The 21,099-nt window shown below is 43.8% G+C and overlaps 1 long non-coding RNA gene across 1 annotated transcript; it reads right to left on the bottom strand.

Moving 5' to 3' along the window:
* Positions 1–3,020: 3,020 nt before the first annotated feature.
* LOC135982149 (uncharacterized) lies at positions 3,021–20,204 on the bottom strand. The gene is made up of 4 exons (XR_010599336.1): positions 19,733–20,204; positions 11,990–12,091; positions 7,476–7,606; positions 3,021–3,250 (listed from the first exon to the last, which is right to left on the bottom strand). It is a non-coding gene; the product is annotated as an uncharacterized LOC135982149 (long non-coding RNA).
* Between the last annotated feature and the right edge of the window lie 895 nt (positions 20,205–21,099).

A 21,099-nucleotide genomic window follows, 5' to 3' on the forward strand; every position in this document is an offset into this window, starting at 1 on the left:
TAGAATTACTGATTTGAACCCCCCAAATATGTAAGTAATTTAGGAATGTTTAGAAAGACGCGATTAGGTTTATTTCTCTTTATTTTTTAAGGCTTGTAGACTCCTCTGTGCTAACCTCAGATGCTTTCGTTTGCTTATAACCTTTAAGATGAACCCCCAAGAAAGTTATTTTGGGTGCTTAATTTTTGGAATTGCTCTTTTAAAATCTTGCAAAAGCCTAAATTCCAAATGTATTTTCTTCCTTTTTTGTTTTTAATATTATTTAACTTTTTTAAGAACAGGATTCGATTTTTGGTGTCCGAAGAGGTTTGTGCATGTTGTAGATTAGCTAGTAGCAACAGCTAATTTCCTTTGTTTTCTTTCTCAGCTCTTCCCCAGAGAGGGGGGTGAAAGGGCTTGATAGTACCCCACAGGGAGGAATTCCCAAGTGTTCCTTCCTGGGTCCAAGGGGTTTTTGCATTTGGGTGGCGGCAGCATTTACCAAGCCAAGGTCAGAGAAAAGCTGTAACCTTGGAGTTTAATACAAGCCTAGAGTGGCCAGTATTAATTTTTAGAATCCTTGATGGCCCCCACCTTCTGCACTCGAAGTGCCAGAGCGGGGAATCAGCCTTGACAAGTATGGATGTGAAAATAAAACTGATAAACAGTAATGATGCCCTCTGCTTAATGGGTGATGCAATCAAAGGTTATAACCTGCGGATTATGTCAGTAACCCATTTTTAAAAGAAAGTACGGGTGGCCCCGGCACTGTCTGTATCAGGTGGACAACAAAACCAACTGGGTGAACATTGGCTCACCTTGTACCTGGAGAATTACCACAGAGAGTTATTTGTCTCATACGGACACAGCCTGAACTGCATGTTCTTTCCTAGAAGCAGCATGACATTTTTAAATAAAAATGCTGCTGACATTATGTACCATGCTTGACAATTACAAAAGCCCCATACTCCTACCTGTGGCTATCACTGTGTGTTTTCCTTCCATCACCGTAACAATGGTTTACCTTTTGACCAGTTTTTAAAACTTGGGATGCTGCTTGTGTAGGGAAAGCCCAAGGTGGGCCGGTCTGGTTTGTTTACCTGCCACATCCACAGGTTCAGCTAATCACGGCTCCCAGTGGCCGCGGTTTGCTGCTCCAGGCCAATGGGAGCTGCTGGAAGCGGCGCGGGCCGAGGGACGTATTCCTCTAGGAATTTCCAAGATATTATCATGGTGCTTGTCTCTGATATATAGAGGGCTCCCCAGAACAAGTTAGCCTTGCTGTTCCTTGAAAGGACATGGATACAGGCCTCTGATCAATAATAGGCCCACAATCAGTAATGCTTCAAAAACAGAAATAATATTTATTTAGAAATGAGTGGGAGGAACTTTTAGAGAGGGTCACATGCCACCTCTTGCTCCAGGTTACGTGTCACTCTCTGCCCCAGGACTTGCCCTAATTGGTCAAACTCCTCTTGGGGCAGGCCTATGGGTCACCCAACAGGTTAGAGATAGGCACAGAATCCAGGTTTCCTATGTCCTAGTCCTGTGCTCTTCCCTGGTCATACATTAATCCCTTTTCTCACACAATGACTTTTCCCAATAAAGACAAGTCCCTCTAGGTCTGGTCCCTGAAACGTTCACCATAAGGGCTGTGAGGAAGACGTGGGCTCAGGGCAGGAGGAAAGGGCACTGAGAGAAGGAGCTGGTTTGTGGAGAAAAGATTGAAGTAATTTCAGGGGCACCATTACAAACTGTGGTGTGCGGAATATTAATCGTGATTCCTGGGGCTACTTAGGCACCTGAAAACTCTAGATTTTGTATATAAGGTGGTGGGCCCACAACCAAAAAATATAGCGGGGGGGAGGTCAGCTCTAAAAGTTTAAAAACTGCTGAGGATGTAGGCAGGGGGTAATTAGCGGCTGTGTGCAGGCATGGAGGTAGCTCGGGTTCCAGGTGGGGGTGTACTTCAGGGGCCAGGTAGGAGGTTGCTAGGGGCTGTGTTCCTGGAAGGGTGTAGCTCAAGGAGCAGGCAGGAGGTATATAGGGGTCGACAGGGGTGTAACTCAGGATGCAGGGAGAGGCTGTGTCCAAGGAGGTGCTGCTACTGAGGGCCCAGCCATACCCTCAGTCCCTAGTTGGCACAGTGGGGGCAGCTCTGCGGATCAGTGGCTGGGGTGAGGTGCGTGCGCTGCCCACCCACTTCCGCAATAAGAAGGCGGCAGGGAACACCCCGAGACCAGCCCCCAGCCCATTCTATGTAGCATATCATCAGGTGAGGAGCGACGCCAGCGGTGGCCCCATAGTGGGGGTCAGGGCAGCATGGCTGCAAACAACAGCAGAGAAGGGCAGAGAGGGTGGGGAGAGGAAGGGCAGCATCTTCCTTTCTGCTGCACACTTCACACAAATCTGGTACAAAACTAGCCGGGGTTGGGGGAAGGCCTTTCCTAAATGGTGCCCCGGGGTAACAATATTTTGCTGCTGCAAAGATAAGCAAAGCAGCTGTGAGCTCCATTGTTTCTCCCTCTCCATGGCAGGACCCCATGTGGCTGCCTCAGTTATACCCTCACTTGCAAATTTGCTCAGGTTTCTATAAGCCTGGGTCTTTGGGATTTGTAATACCCTTCGGGCTATTGCATGGGAGCCTGCTGCACAGGGCAAGGTCTGGACACTCAAGCACAAGAGAAGGGACCTCATGATGGGGAGGTTTGGGAGGCGAGGGGAGCAGAGAGAGGGTCAACAGGCCGTGGAGCATAGATGTGGGCGTTACATACTGTGCAGCCAAACGGGGACTGAACCCCACTCCTCTGACAACAACACAAACCAAATGGCTTTGTCAAAGGACCAAGGAAAAGGTCATGATTTATCCATGTGAGCTCACTGAAACGTATAAATATGTATGTCCCCTGGTCTAGGAACACCCCTGGGTGGATTTTACATATGGCAGTGACCGTTTATTTTATTTATATGTAGTTAAAATAACAGAAGGAAGAGATTTTTATGGAAAAGAAATAGCAAAACAGCCCCTGTGTGGAATCAAAATACTCACAGGCTTGTTTGCAATACACCACAACCAGCAGCTACTTTTATTAAAAGGAGAAGAACAAGCTATTGCCGGGGGGAGAGAAGGGCTCCCTTGTGGATTTTTTCCAGCTTGTGAGATTCTTTGCAGCCCAGATGAAAAGCATCCAAGGATTTTAGAAGCAAGCATCATCTGCCAGATTCCGAGAGATCCTGCATTGACAATCTCTGCTGCCATCACTCACTCTCTCTATTGCAAAAAGGGAAGAAACTCTCACATTCTATGTTTATAGCCATTAAAAAAAGGACAATATAACTTTACATTTCAAAGTCAAGGTAGAGCAGGAACTTCCCCATCTTTTAATAGTGTGAGCAGCTGTAACTCCAACAGACCTTGCTTGACATCGGTCGGGATTGAAACTGGAGCCTCTGGAGTTTAATGAATGAGCTTCTACAGTATGAGCTAAAAGCCAACTTCCTCTTATTTAAGGTTGTAGAACAGATTCAGTCTATCTATTATATTTAAACATGTGTACTGGCTGGCTTCAGAAGTAAATATGCTGGACGTCTGCACATGGCTCTCCCCTCCCTCTGCCCCTAACTCTCCAGTAAAGGAGTCACATTCTCATTTCCTTACAAAACTCCTTCCTATTAACATTCTACACAGTTTATGTGACAACCAAAATAAATAAATAAATAAAGTCTCTGGGTGATTAAAAAAAGAACCCCGGCAAATTACCGGTAAGTATAAAAAACAGCTAGAAATATGATGTACAATATCATAGAAATGTTCATCAAACTTTTAAAAAAAGTTGAAATTTGAAATTCCATTGAGGGAATTAATCAAAATTGTGAATTTTAAAAATATTGACTATCTCTATGATATATAGAAAAATAAAACCAAAAATATGTAAGATGTAGAACAATGTGTCTCATGTCCGTGTTTAGTTTTCCATTCAAACACACTTTTGTTCACAGCTAAAACTAAAACAATAAATATTTAATTAGAGGATAAATAAGTTATTCTTAAAAGTTTCAGAGTAGCAGCCGTGTTAGTCTGTATCCGCAAAAAGAAGAACAGGAGGACTTGTGGCACCTTAGAGACTAACAAATTTGTTAGTCTCTAAGGTGCCACAAGTCCTCCTGTTCTTCTTTTTGTTATTCTTAAAGAATGCCTGGACTATTCTGTCTTCCAGCTCATGTAAGCCTAATAGCTTGACCCTTCAGATGATACTTCCCTATCTGATGATAATCTCTGTACATATTCAGGTTTCAGAGTAGCAGCCGTGTTAGTCTGTATCCGCAAAAAGAACAGGAGTACTTGTGGCACCTTAGAGACTAACACATTTATTTCAGCATAAGCTTTCATGGGCTACAGCTCACTTCTTTAGATGCATAGAATGGAACACACAGACAGAAGATATTTATACATACAGAGAGCATGAAAAGGTGGATTCGATTATCACTTCAAAGGGTTTTTTTCTCCCTACTGCTGATAGCTCATCTTAACTGATTGGCCTCTTACGGTTCGTATGGGTACTTCCACCTTTTCATGTTCTCTGTATGTATAAATATCTTCTGTCTGTGTGTTCCATTCTATGCATCGGAAGAAGTGAGCTGTACCCCACGTAAGCTTATGCCGAAATAAATTTGTTAGTCTCTAAGGTGCCACAAGTACTCCTGTTCTTTTTGTACATAGTCAGTGAAGCAGCCATGTGTGTTGCAGTGCAGTTGTTAGCACAGAGCTCCTATCTTCACTTCTCCTGCCTCAAAACTGCCTCTATGGTAATTTAGGCTTGGTCTACACTAAGAAATTTGGTTGGTGTAAAATACACACCCCTGAGTGACATAATGAAACCGACCTAACCCCTGGTGAAGACAGCGCTAGGTTGATAGGTGCATTCTCCCATTGACGCACCTACCACCTCTCGGGGAGCTGCAGCGCCTACACAGATGAGAGAACCCCTCCCGTCGGGGCAGGTAACGTCTTCACTGAAGCGCTTTGGCTCAGCTGCAGCGGTGTTGCTGTGCCACTGTAGCCGTTTGGGTGTAGAGAACAAGCCCAAACTGTCTGGGAAAACCTCTCACCCCCCGCCAACTTCCTCTCTCAGTCCTGTCCCTGCTGTGACATTAATTTGAGCATGCTGGGCACCTTGTACAAGACTAAGGGGAGATCCAGCAGTTAACAATAAGAACACAAATAGAATTGGCTACAGACAAGCAATGAGACCAAGTTAACTTAACGGTAGGAAACATGTTTAAACCAGGTTTCAGAGTAACAGCCGTGTTAGTCTGTATCCGCAAAAAGAAGAACAGGAGTACTTGTGGCACCTTAGAGACTAACAAATCTATTAGAGCATAAGCTTTCGTGGACTACAGCCCACTTCTTCGGATCCATATCCATTCTCTATGCATCCGAAGAAGTGGGCTGTAGTCCACGAAAGCTTATGCTCTAATAAATTTGTTAGTCTCTAAGGTGCCACAAGTATTCCTGTTCTTCTTTATGTTTAAACCAGTAAAAAGAAATTCTGAGCAATGCTAGCACTGAAGTCACTAAGGTTTGTAATTGCTCTGGAATTCTAAGAGGAGAAATGCAAAGGCACCGAGTATGTAGTGAGCTACCATAAAGACTGAAAGTAGCATCAATCTTTAAAGGCACTAGTGCTTATTGAATTGTATTGCTGAGTGAGCATACCTGATAATATACATGCGTGACCCACTGGTCAGTGTGTGTTATGAATTACTCTCGGTTGAGGCTGTGAGTCGGTTACAGGCTCCATCTAGAGACTGGAACTTTTGTTCAACCTAAAGGCACTTGAGCATTTAGCTCTGGAGGGTTCTGGTTCAAACCACAGAGTACTGGTCCCAGAAGGCATGGCAGCCTTCACACGTGTGCTCAAAAGTGCCTCTTTCCCACAAAAACCCACAGGAGCAATTTTATCCTCAACATGGATCCTCATGTTTGCAGCATCTGGACCCAGATGTTCTTTAACACAGGTCCAAGAATGCTGCAAAGCACCTGGTTGTCTGAAATCCTCAAATGTTCATCACTGTTTTCATTTCCAGTTTTTCACACTGTGTCATTCTGGATGGACTGTGCAGTGAGGTCCAGGTCACAACTTGAGTTTAATTATTCTTCTATTTTTGAGTGGAATGGGAAAATCATGATTATATCCATACTGTGTGGGTGCAGCTTACCTTCTCATCATCAGACTTGGCCAGTGTCTCCGTTTCTCCTGTTGGGTTGGTGGATTAGCGCCCTCCCTAACCCCCCCCCCGCCCACACTGAACCAAAATCTCCCCGACATGGGGCAAAATAACTTTAAAAATAAAAACACAAAACCCTCTGGGCTAGAGATGCTTTCTCGGGGTCTGAGTGACCATTTCTTCCCCTCGGCTGGTTCCACGTAGGGCTCCCAATTCTCCTCTGCTCAGCTCGTCTCTAAGCTTATCTCAGTTTGCTTTTACAGGCTTCATTTTTAAGCCATTTCTTTTTGTCCACTCAGCCTCCCTGCTCTCTTTCTTGCCAGAGAGACTCACAACAGGTCCTACCAACTCCCCTCAATCCAAGGACAGGAGGCCTTTCAAATTCAGAAATGATATCCACAAGGGAGACCTTTCCAGAAAAGGACAAGTATGTAAGAAGCAGGCATTATAATGGAATGAGACTGGCAGCTTCCATTATGGTGAACGCTACCATGAAAATTCCATGCTTCAATGTGTCCTCGGGTAGTTATTGAAATTAGGATCCTTCTGTCAATGACTGAAAGGGTGACATAACATTTTTGAAAGGCTTAAAAGTATAAGTGTCAATCAGAAGCCGTGTTGCTGGTTATTCTAATTTTTCTGTGACAGATTTGATCATTTTATACTGGGATACAACACACACACCCTTAAACATAGCTCAATACTTGTACATGTTTCTTTTTGGTAAATTAAGCATTACTGTTGTAAAGAGCAGCCATTTTGATCTTATAAGTGCTGCACAATGATACAAAGGAGACGCATCCCCCATACTCTCGCCTGGGAAATATACTTTAGTCCTTCCCTGTTGTTTTCCATATTCCTAAATGAAACAATGATGTAAACAGACGCCAGACTGGCCACAGACATTCTCTGTAGGATGCCATGTTGACAAGCCAGAAGGGCTTCAAATTGGGTGGTGGAGAGTAACTGTAATACATGAGCAATACATGGCTCACACATAGCACTGAGCACTGTGGAGACTCTGGGCTGCTCTGGGTTGTGGATAAACCATAGGCAGCTTGAGTAAAGCAGCTATACGATTACTCTCACTCTAACATGGAAACCCCAGATAGTCCAGAATCAGGCAGCACAGAATTTTCCTTTTTCCCATGTCAGGGTTGTGCCATGTGCTCTGAGGCTCCAAGGTCACTAAACAGCAGCTATAGAAATTAGAGACACAAATATTCTGTTTATACAGTAATGTCTCCCTTGTGCCATCCTGAACTTACCCATGTCCTTCTGCAGCAACTCTTCGCAAAACCACAACTTCCGATTGGTTTGAAATAGGAGGAACATGTATGGCGGCAGAAACCCCGAGCATAACGACAAGCACCGGGGTTATTGATGACCAGGGTGAATCCTGCATAAAGAAAAAGTGTCTTCATTTTCATTCACATATAAGTGTAAACAAGGGCTGTGATTGCAGCATGACGGGCATTTCCCATTAGCTGAATTTCCAATTCACTGAGACAAGGCCAAGTCAACCCAATTATCTTCCTGTGCCCGTGCCCAGTCAAAGGCTGCTCCTAAGAAATGAGCAGAGTGAGTTAATTCAGGAGATCTGCTGGCTTCCTGACTGCAGGCTTCCGAACTGTGGCACTGAGCATGGGAGTCCTTCCCAGCCCCTCACCTGTACAGGATGGAAAGCAGGCAGCTGTCTGCACCACCAACTTCTAAGAGTGGGGCAGTGGTTTTGCTGCCGTGGTTTTGACTCTTTCTGATTCCAAACACTGATGTACTAGGCAGTATCTAAATGCTGATTGGCTGAGCAGGGTTAAACCAGCTCAGCACTGGGTTGGGTGGCTGGTACTTTTGGAAAGAGAAGGGTTTAAACAAGTCCCTGCAGTCAGAACGCCTGATTGTCAGTGAAACTCGGCACAGACATTCTTGTGAAGACTCAGCACTTGGCAATACTGACTCAATGACCAATTGCCAAGCTTAGACATTCCAGACAGGCTGGTCCTTATGATCATGTGGCCCAAATGTCCTTTAGGATATTAATATTAGACTATTTTAAACTAGATTTTAGCTCTCCTTTTTTTAAAGTATCCACTGTGACATTCCCCAGGGTAGAATCTGGACCACTGAACAGCCGTATTCCCTCAGGTCCCCAACCTGCAGTGCCTCCTACACTGCTCCGCTGTCAAAGCAACCACTTCTGGTCCTGCTCATGCACAGCCCTTAGCATGGAAAGTCACTCCCAACTGAATTAGAGGGAAATTTCCAGCAAGACACTCCTGAAGTATCCTGCAGAGCAACACCAGCCAATTCCCAGTGCCAGCCTCGTCCCCCAGAAATGTGCAACTTGTACTGATCAGTACCCTCCTGGGCAATACAAGCTCATAGAAAGTCTGTCATTTCATCAAAGGAAAAGGATATGCACAGAGCCTGTTATCTCAAGTGAAGGTTCCCAAACTTTTCAATCCAAACACTTGAATCCCATAGAACAAAGGGTATTTTCATTGGGTTAGGCCAGAGGAAGAGGACACAAGCTGAAAATGTCCAGTCTTTTTAATCTCCCCTTATATGGAAGCTGTTCCATACCCCGAATCATTTTAGTTGCCATTGTTTGTAACTTTTCCAATACTAATACATCTTTTTTGAGATGGGGGCAACCACATCTGCACACAACATTCAGCATCTGCACACAACATTTAATCACCATGGATTTATTAAGAGGCATCATGATATTTTCGGTCTTATTACCTATCCCTTTCCTAATGGTTCCTAACATTCTTTTAGTAGTTTCTGTTAGTGCCGCTGTGCGTTGAACAGATGTTTTCAGGGAACTCTCCACAATGATTCCAAGATCTCTTTTTTGAGTGGTAAAAGCTAATTTAGACCCAATCTTTTTAGACGTATAGTTGGGATTATGTTTTCCAAAGTGCATTACTTTGCATTTATCAACATTGAATTTCGTTTGCCATTTTGTTGCCCAGTCACCCAGATTTATGAGATTCCTTTGTAACTCTTCACACTCTGCTTTGGACTTCACTGTCTTTGAGTAATTTTGTATCATCTACTGTTTACCCCTTTTTCCTGATCACTTATGAATATTTTGAACAGTACTGGTCCCAGTATTGACTCATGGGGGACACCACTATTTACCTCTCTCCATTCTGAAAACTGACCATTTATTCCTACCCTTTGTTTCCTATCTTTTAGCCAGTTACCAATCCATGAGAGCACAATCCCCCTTATCCCAGGAATGCTTATTTTGCCTCAGAGCTTTTGGTGAGGGACCTTGTCAAAGGCTTTCTGAAAGTCTAATTACACTATATCCACTGGATCACCCTTGTCCACGTTTGTTTACCCCCTCAAAGAATTCTAGTAGATTGGTGAGTCATGATTTTCCTTTGCAAAAACCATGTTGGCTCTTCCCCAGCTCATCGTATTCATCTATGTGTCTGATAATTCTGTTTTTTACTATAGTTTCAACCATTTTGCCTGGTACTGAAGTACCTTTGTTATCAAGTAGTCTTAAGGGACTACCCCAAAATATTTCTTAGAGGGTATCTGTGACGGGTTGGATCACAGAAACCCCCTTGGGAGCTGCCACCCGATGTGCAAAGACTACCCCTGCTTCTGTTTTCCCTGCCAACTCAGGACTCCAGCACCCTGTCTTGCTGAGCCAGACACTCCCGTCTGGCTCCAGACACAGACCCAGGGTCTGAATCACTTGTCCCAAAGCTGCAAGTTTACCTGAAAACAGCTCGCAGTAGCGTGCTTGTCTTTAGCACTCAGATGCCCAACTCCCAATGGGGTCTAAACCCAGATAAATCCGTTTTACCCTGCATAAAGCTTATGCAGGGCAAACTCATAAATTGTTCGCCCTCTATAACACTGATAGAGAGATATGCACAGTTGTTTGCTCCCCCAGGTATTAATACATACTCTGAGTAAATTACTAAATAAAAAGTGATTTTATTAAATACAGACAGTAGGATTTAAGTGGTTCAAAGTAGTAACAGACAGAACAAAGTAAGTCACAAGCAAAATAAAATAAAATGCGCAAATCTATGCCTAATCAAACTGAATACAGATAATCTCACCCTCAGAGATGCTTCAGTAAGTTTTTCTCAGACTGGACACCTTCCAGGCCTGGGCACAATTCTTTCCCCTGGTGCAGCTCTTGTTGCAGCTCAGGTGATAGCTAGGGGATTCTTCATGATGGCTTCCCTCCCTCTCTCTTCTCTTCCCCCCCTTTATATATCTTTTGCATAAGGCGGGAACTCTGTCTCTCTGGGTTTCCACCCCCCCTCACTGGAAAAGCACCAGGTTAAAGATGGATTCCAGTTCAGGTGACATGATCACATGTCACTGCAAGACTTCATTACTCACTTGCCAGCACACACATATACAGGAAGACTCACAGGTAAATACAGCCATCTGCAGACAATGGGAGTCATCAAGATTCCAAACCATCATTAATGGTCCACACTTTACACAATTACAATAGGCCCTCAGAGTTACATTTTATATTTCTAGTTTTAGATACAAGAGTGGTACATTTATACAAATCAGATGATCACACTCAGTAGATTATAAGCTTTGTAATGATACCTTACAAGAGACCTTTTGCATGAGGCATATCACTTATTACCGTATTTTCTCTAAAACTGTCTCAGTTACATTATATTGACTTATCAAGTTTTTATAAAACCATATAGACTGAACCCCCGCCCAAATATTTCTTGATTTAAAAACTGTCCAGGATGGAGAATACATTGGTAAATTGTTCCAATTGTTAATTACTTTCACTGTTAACAATTTACATCTCGTTTCCAGACTGAATTTGTTTAGCTTCAACTTCCAAGCACTAGATCACAAAATACCTTTATTTTCTTGTTTGAAGAGCCCATTATTAAATATTTTTCATCATACATGTACTTAGAAATTGTGATCAAGTCACCCCTTAACATTCTCTTTGTTAAGATAAATAGACTCAGAAAATTCAATCACTATAAGGCATGTTTTCTAATCCTTTCATCATTCCTGTGGCTTTTCCCTGAACCCTATGCAACTGATCAACATTCTTCCTGAAGTGTGGACACCAGAACTGGAAAAAGTACTCAATATGTGGTCACATCTGGAGGTGCGAAATAGAGAGGTAAAATAATCTCTTTAATCCTACTCAAATACCCTATTTCTGCATCCAAGTTATGTATTAACCACTTTAGAAACTTTCAGCTGATTACCAATCCACAACCCCCAAATTTTTTTTCAGTGTCACTGCTTCCCAGGATGGAGTCCCTCATCCTATAACTGTGTCCAACCTTCTTTGTTCCTAGATCCATACAATTAGGTTTAGCTGTATGATTGTTAACTTGTTCCCAGTTTACCAAGTGATCCAAATCCCTCTCTATGAGTGCCCTGTCCCTTAATTTTTGTCACCTGCTAACTTTATAGGTGATGATTGTATGGGTTTTTTTTCAGGTCCTTTATAAAAAGTTTAACTAGTGTCGTGGCAAGAACCAATCCCTGTAGGACTCCATTAGGTAGAACGTTGGTGATAGTATTATAGGTCATAGTTCAGCCAATCTGACTGGATCTAAATAGGAACATTAAAGACACCTTTCTCACTGCAGGACTATTCTCCAGTGAAATGTGAAGTATCTGCTTAAAACCATGCAACTCTTTTGAAAAAAAAGCTGAAAAAATTATGATACACAATTTTTAGAAATCTTAATACAGACTCACCATTGTCCTTCTATATTCTCCCTTCATTTCATTAAGATCTTACCTGGAGAGCTTTGCAGCACCAGGAAAAAGACAGCAAAGAGCAGGTAGAGAATCTTCATGGCTGAAGTTTGACTGGGAGCTCACTGTTGCTGGAGAGAAGACACTGCGAGATAAAGAGGAGATGGAGAGTCTCTATTTATGGGCTACCAGGGATTGTGAAATGCTAATCTGTTGAAATCTTTTTTGAAGCATGTCACATTTACTAAATTTGTGCTGCAATCTGTTTATAATTATCATCATAATTATAATTTATACAAGTATCAGAGGGGTAGCCGTGTTAGTCTGGATCTGTAAAAAGCAACAGAGAGTCCTGTGGCACCTTTAAGACTAACAGATGTATTGGAGCATAAGCTTTCGTGGGTGAATGCCCACTTCGTGGATGCATTTGACATTCACCCACGAAAGCTTATGCTCCAATACATCTGTTAGTCTTAAAGGTGCCACAGGACTCTAAATTACTTACTAAATTTGTGCTGCAATCTATTTATAATTATCATCATAATTATAATTTATACAGCGTCATAAAAATACCTGGAGAATTTCAGGGAAACACAGTAATCAAGTTCCTGCCTTGTGGAAGTTACAATATGAGTATTTACAACTAGCAAATATCTACTGCCTGATCGAAAGCTCTCTGAAAAAATGGAAAGCCTCCTATTAAATTGAAATGAGGGTCCTTTCGCAGAGAAGAATTTAAGAACACAACTATACCTTGGAAGCATTTAAAGCAGGGCATGTGCATATTGTTTTGTACAGTATTTAATCAATATTTTACTTGTATTTAAGGAAATTTACTAATTTCGTGCATTAAACCCATTCCAAAGAGGTTAAAAATCCTTTTTAAGAGAGATTTATGAGAAATAAAGTGAATAACATTATAAATACTGCGTGCCAGGAATCCATGGAATTTTTGCTGTGTATCTAAATTGAGGAATTTTATATTTAGAGATGGTAGAAAACCATGAGGTTTCCCTTTCTTTTTTCTCTCATAACAAGCATCAGCCTTAACGATAACTATCTAAAGTAGAGACATAAAATGTTGATGCATCAAAGAAGGGGAAGCCAGTGGCCTTTGCAGGTGCCAAGCACCTCTCAGGATTAGTCTCATTCTTTCAGGACAGAGAGAACAAGAAGTGATTGGGCTTAAACTGCAGCCAGGGAAATGTAAGAACATTTCTAAGGGTTCTATAGAGCTGTATGACACCTCCAAGTTCCCTGGGGGATTCATTCTAACCAGGGTTCAGAGCCTACAAAATACAACCCCCTGCACAAAGCTTCACAGATCCCTTCGCAGACCCCCTCCTATTCCCCTTCTTCCTCTTTCCCACCATTTCCTCCCGTTTGGAAGCACCAAATAGAAAAGTTGAGGGGAGTGAATGGAGAATGAAAATCCACGGGGAGGAGGACATCCATAGAGCAACAGGGAGCTGTGACAGGGCAGTGAGCTGTCCCTCTCATCTCCCAGTCAGTGCCTCTATTTCAACTGTCTCTCTGTTGTTGGAAGGTGCTGGTCTTCTCACCTGCTACTTTCTCCACAGAGAAAGGTCAAGGGGCACTGGATGTTTCTCTTCCAAGGGGGGACACAAGGAGCAGGCACATCACCCTGACTGCCACCTCACACCTATAATTTCCCTGCTATGTTCTTGCCATTCACGCAGAGAAGTTAGATAAAAACAGATAGAGCCAGAATTGATAATGGCTTTAATTTCTCCTCTATGATTTATAAATATACTGTGGTTAGGGGTATGAACTGTATGCTACTATTCGAGTTTTAAAGATGGTATTTGATTCTATTGATCTAGACAATCTTTGGGCAAAATTAAGAAGGATGGGTATCGATCTAAGATTTCTGAACATTTTGGAGACTCTGCACCAGAGTGCTGTGGGTCGGGTAAAGGCAATGGAGAATGTTTTCCCAGTGGCTTGGGAAGAACACCAGGGATGCCTTCTAGCACCTCTTGTTATTAATTTATATATCAATGATACAGTGGATGTTATAAAGGAAAATTAATTTTCTCCACCACACATTAAAGGTAGACTTATCTCACTGTTACTATATTCTGATGACATGGTTGTTTTATCGCAAACTCCATGAGGCATCTTCTGGCTATTATCTCAATTTTCCTCTTATTTAAACTTCCAAGACCTGGTTCTCATTTATAGTGAGACCAAGTCACGATTTCTGGGAAGAAGCATCCGCACATTGAGCGGAAGATCGGAGGCCACCCTGTAGAACAAGTCTCTGCTTTGACTTATTTAGGGATAAAGTTTCATGATTCAGGCAGCTGGTCCCCTTATCATAAAGACTTAAAACAAAAGGCCCTTAACTCTGTTCAAGGGGTGCTGTGTTTTACCTGATCATACGGTGGGAGCAGAGTTGCCCCAGTGCTAAGAATTTTTAATAATAAAATAATATTGCAGATGCTCTATGAGCATGTCTACATCGTAAAAAAGGGAAAACTGGGGCTGTCCCATGGCAGCTGACTCAGGCTCGTGGGGTTCGGGTTGTGGTGGTTTCATTGCTGTGTAGACTTCTGGGTCCGGCTGCAGCCCAAGCTTTGGGACCGTCCCACCTCACAGAGTCCTAGAGCCCAGGCTGTAGCCCCAGTCCAGACATCTACGCAGCAGTGAAACAGCCCCACACCCTGAGGCCAGCCACGAGTGTCTAGTTGCTGTGTAGACATTCCCTCTGAAGTCACATTTGGATTAGGGGATCAAATTTCAGCCTTAGAGGTCAGCTATGCTGCTGTAGCTCTTGTAGTGTAGACATACCCTAAGTGTCTAGCCCTTAATACTCACAGCTTCACTTGGTGAAAAACTAACCGTTATCAGGGGTACAGTTGTTCTACCTCATTGATCCTACTTGGCCTCCAAGTGAGCACTGACTCCATTACAGAAGTTTGGAAATTTTCTTCAGTTTCCCTGGCTGTAGCTGTAGCCCCGTCACTTCTCATTCTCTTTATCAGTGATTATTTATATAGTATAGCATGGGATTTGTTTGTAAAAAGAAAGCTGATAAGCTCTGTTGATATGTTGTGAAACCAATGGAAAGTGAAAACCTGTAAACTGAAGCCCATTGAAATCTTATAAGTGCTATTTGGCCATTTCACCTGATGAACCCTTCGACTGGCATTTCTGAAGAGATCTCATAACATAGGTAGCCATCCTTCTTAGTAGCAGATGAAGTGTAGAGAATAACCAGTAAAGGGTACAGAGAGGAGAGCTGTTTTCTTTTTCTGTGCCATTAATGTTACCAGTATTATTAGTGAGTGAAATGACTTTATGTTGCAGTATGATGAGCTATTATCTATATCTAAATCTATATCTATCTATATATCTATATATATAAATAAATATAAATATAGATATATAGAGATATATTTCTCTTTAAAATTCACCAGTCCCTACCAGACTGCATGAGACATATACCCCATCAATGATGATTCCTTGTTTACAATTACACTTTGAGACCTATCAGTTAGCCAGCTTTTAATCCATTTAATGTATGCCATGTTAGTTTTATATATATATATATTTTTAATCCAAATGTCATGTGGTACCAAGTTAACAATAAGTCTATTGTATCAACAATATTATCTTCATGACCCATACTGGTAGTCTCATAAAAATATATATTAAGTTAGTTTGACAGGATTCTTTTCCATAAACCCATGCTGATTGGCATTAATTCTGTTACCTGCCTTCAATTCTGTATTAATCCTGTCTATATCAACTATTCCATTATCTTTCTTGCGATTGATGTCAGACTGATAAGCCTATAATAACCCAGGGCTTCCTGTTCACCCATTTTAAGTACTGGCACAACAATAGCTGTCTACCAGTCTTCTGCAACTTCCCCAGTGTTCAAGACTTATTGAAAACCAACATTAATAGTCCAGCCAGCTTCTCAGCCAACTCCTTTAAAATACACAACTTTCTCCAATATGCTCTCAGTACTCAGTACTCTCAGATTAGCTGGTTAATGAATCTTCCTCAAACTGCAGACACCTGCAGACACCTCTAGATAGATTTTAATTTTCTATATTGTTTCTAAAATGTACATTATGCTGCCACATCAAGTCCTAGCTTGATCTTGTCTATCTGCTATGGACTTCTAGGTATAAAGCAAACACTATAGAAGAAACTGATAAAAGGTGAAGTTACTTCACAAGTGAGTGAGAGTTTGTGGTTAGCTCCGCTAGCAACTGTTGCTGTTACTCAATCTAACTCCTCTGTGAGCCACAGATACAGCATCTGCAATTAGACATGTTTTAACGACTTAGCCCTAAGTTCTGCAAAGGATTCTTGATCATCCCTGGACATAGATGACACTATTAAAAATACTAATAACTTGGGACCAAACTCTATGTGTGTGTGTATTACTTGCGCACCTTGTTCATACAGTATTGATTAATATTCGTAGTTTATTTTTTTTATTTTTCCTATTTTTATGCATCCATCCCATTAAAGAGATGTCTCCAATCCTTGAAAAATCACAGAATAACCTTCATAATATTGAGGATACCGTGAGTCATGAATATATGTATGTGGGTGGGGGCATCATGTGGTGTATAAGAATTGAATATTATCCTTTTAACCTATTGGGATCCCTCCAGTCGGCTTCCGTGTTTCCTACTCATGTAGCCATCAAAATTGTTGGAGCAGAAGTCTCCATGGGAAGTCAGGCCTAGTATGTTCATACCCAATAATACACAGTTGTGTGGAATGCAGCGGGGCCTGTGTGGTTTTCCTGTAGTCTTTGTGTGTCATAGAGAGCAAGGGCACAAGAAGTCCATTTAAAATGACTTTGACAGTCTTTGCCATGACAAAGCCGGGAACTGAACATGACCATAGTCGAATGAGATCCCAGCTAGTCAGCAGAGCGGACTCCAGCAGAGCTCAGTCTTCATGTAGGGTTGGTCCCTGTCCCTCCCCCTGAAGATCCATCAATCTCTGTGTGGATTGGGAGGGTAGTGCCCCCCCCTTGGGAGCCTGCTGAAGAGAGGAGATGGGGGCAGCCAAGTAGCCTGCAGAGAGAAGGGAGGGAGAAGCCATTGGGGCCCCTTGAAAACACTCTTGAGGTGTGAGGCAGGGGAGATTTGGGGTTTGGGAGTTAGAGGAACATGAGGTGGGTTGAAGGAGAAGAAGGAGGGGGTGTGATGAAGAGGAAAGGGATATGTGGTGGGATCAGGGGAATGAGAGGCACATGGTGTGGAAATTAGAGGGGCTAGAGTTACATGGGGGGGTGATGGGTAACTGGGACTTGTGGGGTGGGACTGGGGGGACTCAGAGGCACACAGAAGGGATATGGGGGGCACCAAACTGACCTGAGCCCTTGTTTGGGGAATATATTGGGGAGCCGGGGCTTTGAAGTGTGTGTGGGTGTGGGTGTGTGGGGGGATCTTTCTGAAGAGGGAAATAGAAGCCAGGCATTAGAATTGGGAGATCAGACAGTGATGGGAGCAGTTTGCATAAGGACTAGGTCTGTGCCATTTCCTGCCCAGGCATAGAAGAGAGAGGGGGGATAGGAGGTGCTGAAGGGGATGGGCTCGGTGGGTTTACTGGGAGGGAGGGGACATCCTCTGAAAACATGGAAACCTCCTTATTTCCCCTGGGCTTGGGAATAGGAGAACCTGTTGTAGAGTGGCATTGGAACGGAGATCTGGGTGCTGTAGTGTTCCCAGGTGGGGTTACATAAAGGCTTTTTTTGGAGGGAATAAGTCCCAGGTGTTGAGGGGATGGAAAAGGGCAGAGCTAGGAAGTAGCCACTCTAGGGAGAGTGGTGCCTTCAGAGCTGTATAGATACCAGTGTGGAAGAGAAGGGGGAGGGCTGTGTAGGTGAGGTGCTGACAGTGAAGCAATGAGCAGTATAGAAGGGGCATACAGTGCAGGGGGCCCAGCGTAGACACCCCTTGGTGTTTTCCTTTAGTTCTGCATTATAATAAGAAGACTGGAAATCTGGCTGCCATGTGTGGTACATGGAAAACTGTGTTAAAATACAAACTAACACTTCAAGTCTGAAAGGGGTATCCTGATCCCTCTTGCAGGTTATGGGGCTCTTAGGGAAAAGTGCAAGCTGTGTTGTTGGCAGTCAGTCTTCAGAGAAAAAGCCTAAAGTAAGGTGGAGTGAGTTGAGCCTCTTTGTTTTAGGGAGCAGCCTGCTTTGTCTCTATCTGTTTTGGAGTTCGTTTGTGTTATTGTTCTGAATTCTAAGAAGTAGCGTTACATTGCAACCTTCCAGCAAGAGAATTTTGTTTTATCTCTTTTCCATTTGTATGCCATGAAAATAGTACCATGGAGCAATGAGATAGGGGTTATAAATCAATCTGTGAGAGAACCCGCTTCTCTTAAAAACAAGAAATGGAATGGATTAGTAACAGTGGTAGAAAATAAATATTGATCTGTCCATGTGAGCGTGTAGAAACACAAACAGTTGCTCTGACCACTGTGTCCCAATCACTCATGTGTGGATTTAACATTCAATAGGGATTAATGTTTTTATTTTTTAATCTCCTTTCATTTAAAAAAAATGGATTTCCAATCAGAAGGACAATAGCAGGTCCCCACCCCTTCCACCACGACAAATGTGCACTTGTTAGTTTTGTGTTTTCACCACAATTTGATTCCCCCAGTTATAATAAAATCTATCTGTTTCTGGGTGATCAAAGTCTCCTGTTTGGATTTCCCCAGATCACAAGGTACTTTGCATCCCCAGTAATGCTGTTTCCAAACATGTTTCATCAGAAAATGTTTCACCATCTCTAATACGCACCTTTTCCGCAGTAGAACTGTAGCCCCACTATAGGGCTACATTGCTTTACTTTATGGTAACTAGAGCAACTTTGTTCTAGCAGTAAAATGTCTCTGTGCTTATATAATTTGACACCAAGCTGAGAAGGGCTGCAAGCACTTTGGAGGATGGGATTAGAATATAAAAGGACCTTGCTAAAATGAAGAATTGCTCTTAAAAAATATAATGGAATTCAATAAAGTACTTCACTTAAGAAGGCAAAATTAAATGCCCAACTGTAAAATGGAGAATAACTGGCTAGGTGGTTGTACTGCTGAAAAGGATCTAGGGGCTATAGTGGATTATAAACTGAATATGAGTCAACAATATGATGCAGTTGTAAGAAAAGGTTAATATAACTCTGCAGTGTATTAACACAAGGATCGTATGTAAGACATGGGAGGTAATTGTCCTGCTCTGCCCAGCACTAGCGAGGCCACATCTGGAGTGCTGTGTCCAATTCTGGGTGCCACACTGAAAGAAGGATGTGGCCAAATTGGAGAGACTCCACAGGAGAGCTTCAAAAAAGAATCAAACGTTTAGAAAACCTGACCTGGGAGGAAAGGCGAAGGTACCTGGGCATGTTTAGTCTTTTGGAAAGAAGACTGAGGGGGAGGGGGGGACCTAATAACAGTCTTCAAATATGTAAAGGGCTGTGATAAAGAGCATGGTGATCAACTGTTTTATAGGTCTACTGAAGGTAGAACAAGAAATAATGAGCTCAATTTTCAGCTTAGATATTAGGAAAACTCTCTAACTAAATTAAACTCTGGAATAGGCTTCCAAGGGAGGTTGTGGAATCCCCATCATTAGAGATATCACTGGTCTACAATTTTTGAGAATTCATCTGCTTCAGAGATAAAATGTGCTATTTATTATGTATTTTGATGTGCTGAATTCAAATATGACAATTAAAACAACTGATTGGCTACTTGTAATGAGGCATGGACTCACCCTTGCGTCGCCTCCTGCTGGTCGTACCGGGAATTAGCTCACCAGTTTCTGGAGCACCCTCTGCAAGCCAGTGATCTGCCTGTCATTGGCTCCCGTATCCCTCCCAGACCCCAGTGCCCTTGGCTTAGGTGCTACCCCCTGGCAGTACCCCACTCTTTCTCTGGGTCTCCCCTCCCAGGGGAACCCCCACCCCCATCCCAATGTCACCTCAGTTGTGGCTACTGCCAGTCACCATCTAGCCCCTGGTGCCCTGGGGCATACGGCAGTCTATCAGCCAATCATCACCGGCAACAAGGGGTTTGGACTGGCTGCCTTTACCCACCCTCAGGTTGCCCCTCTGCAACCCCAATACCTATGCAGACCTGGGACCAGGCCCTGCAGCCTGGGCTTCCCAGCCCTCTAAAGCCTTTCCCCAGCCCTGCCTTACTCTAGGTCCCCACTGAGCTTCCTGCAGCCAGGCCTGTCTCTCTCTCCTGTCAGAGGGAGACTGCCTGCTCTGGCTACCCTGGCCTTCTTATAAGGCTGAGTGGCTCAGTTTGGGGCGTGGCCCCAGCTGCAGCCACTTCCCCAATCAGCCGGGGTTTTGCCCCTTTACACAGCCCCTGCCCTCTGCAGGGCTTTTCCAACCCCTCAGGGCAGGAGCGGGTGTCCACCCCGCTACAGAGCGTGCTCAGGGTCCTCTGTGACTGCCCTCCTGGCTGGAGCACTCCCTCCTTCTCCTTCTCCTCTCCACCTGCCCTGCTAGTTGGAGCTCTCCCTTACTCCCTGGGCTGCTGTTGCTGCTGCTGGCTAGAGCTCTCTCCTTAGACTGCTGCTGCTACTGCTGCTACCACTGCTGCTGAGTCAGGGGTGGGGGGGCCTTGCCGGTCAGCCCCCCCTCCTCACCATCTTTGGAGGGAGAAGCTAAGACCCCCCACCTTCACCATCAGCACTACCACCTGTGGGGGGGTCCTTCCTGCTTGGCTGCCAGGGTTGTCGGAGCTACTACTACTGCTGCTGCTGCTGCCGCCGGTGCTGTGCGTGTCCTGGAGAGCTGCTAGAGCCTGGAGGTGGAGGAAGAGGACTGCGCGGTCCATCGGCTGCTGGGGGAGCGCTTGAGACTCTGGAGACCACTGTGGAGGGGGCTGTTTTGGACTGAGTAATTTTCAAACTGTGCTCTAGTGGTGGGGGTCTAGACTGTGTTTGTGGGGACACAGGGGGTGTGGCGTGGAGCCTGCCCCCTGGTCCATCTGTGTGTCCCCCCCCCCAAACCCCCACCACCACCGGTGCCCCCTCCACCACCAACCCCACAGCCCATTTTCCATCTGCCTCCGCTCCTGCCTCTGGGACTCGGCTGCTTTCCTGGCCTGCCACGCCATACTGACAGC

The sequence above is a fragment of the Chrysemys picta genome, chromosome 3, assembly GCF_011386835.1.
Source record: "Chrysemys picta bellii isolate R12L10 chromosome 3, ASM1138683v2, whole genome shotgun sequence".
In the NCBI taxonomy this organism is placed as follows: Eukaryota; Metazoa; Chordata; order Testudines; family Emydidae; genus Chrysemys; species Chrysemys picta.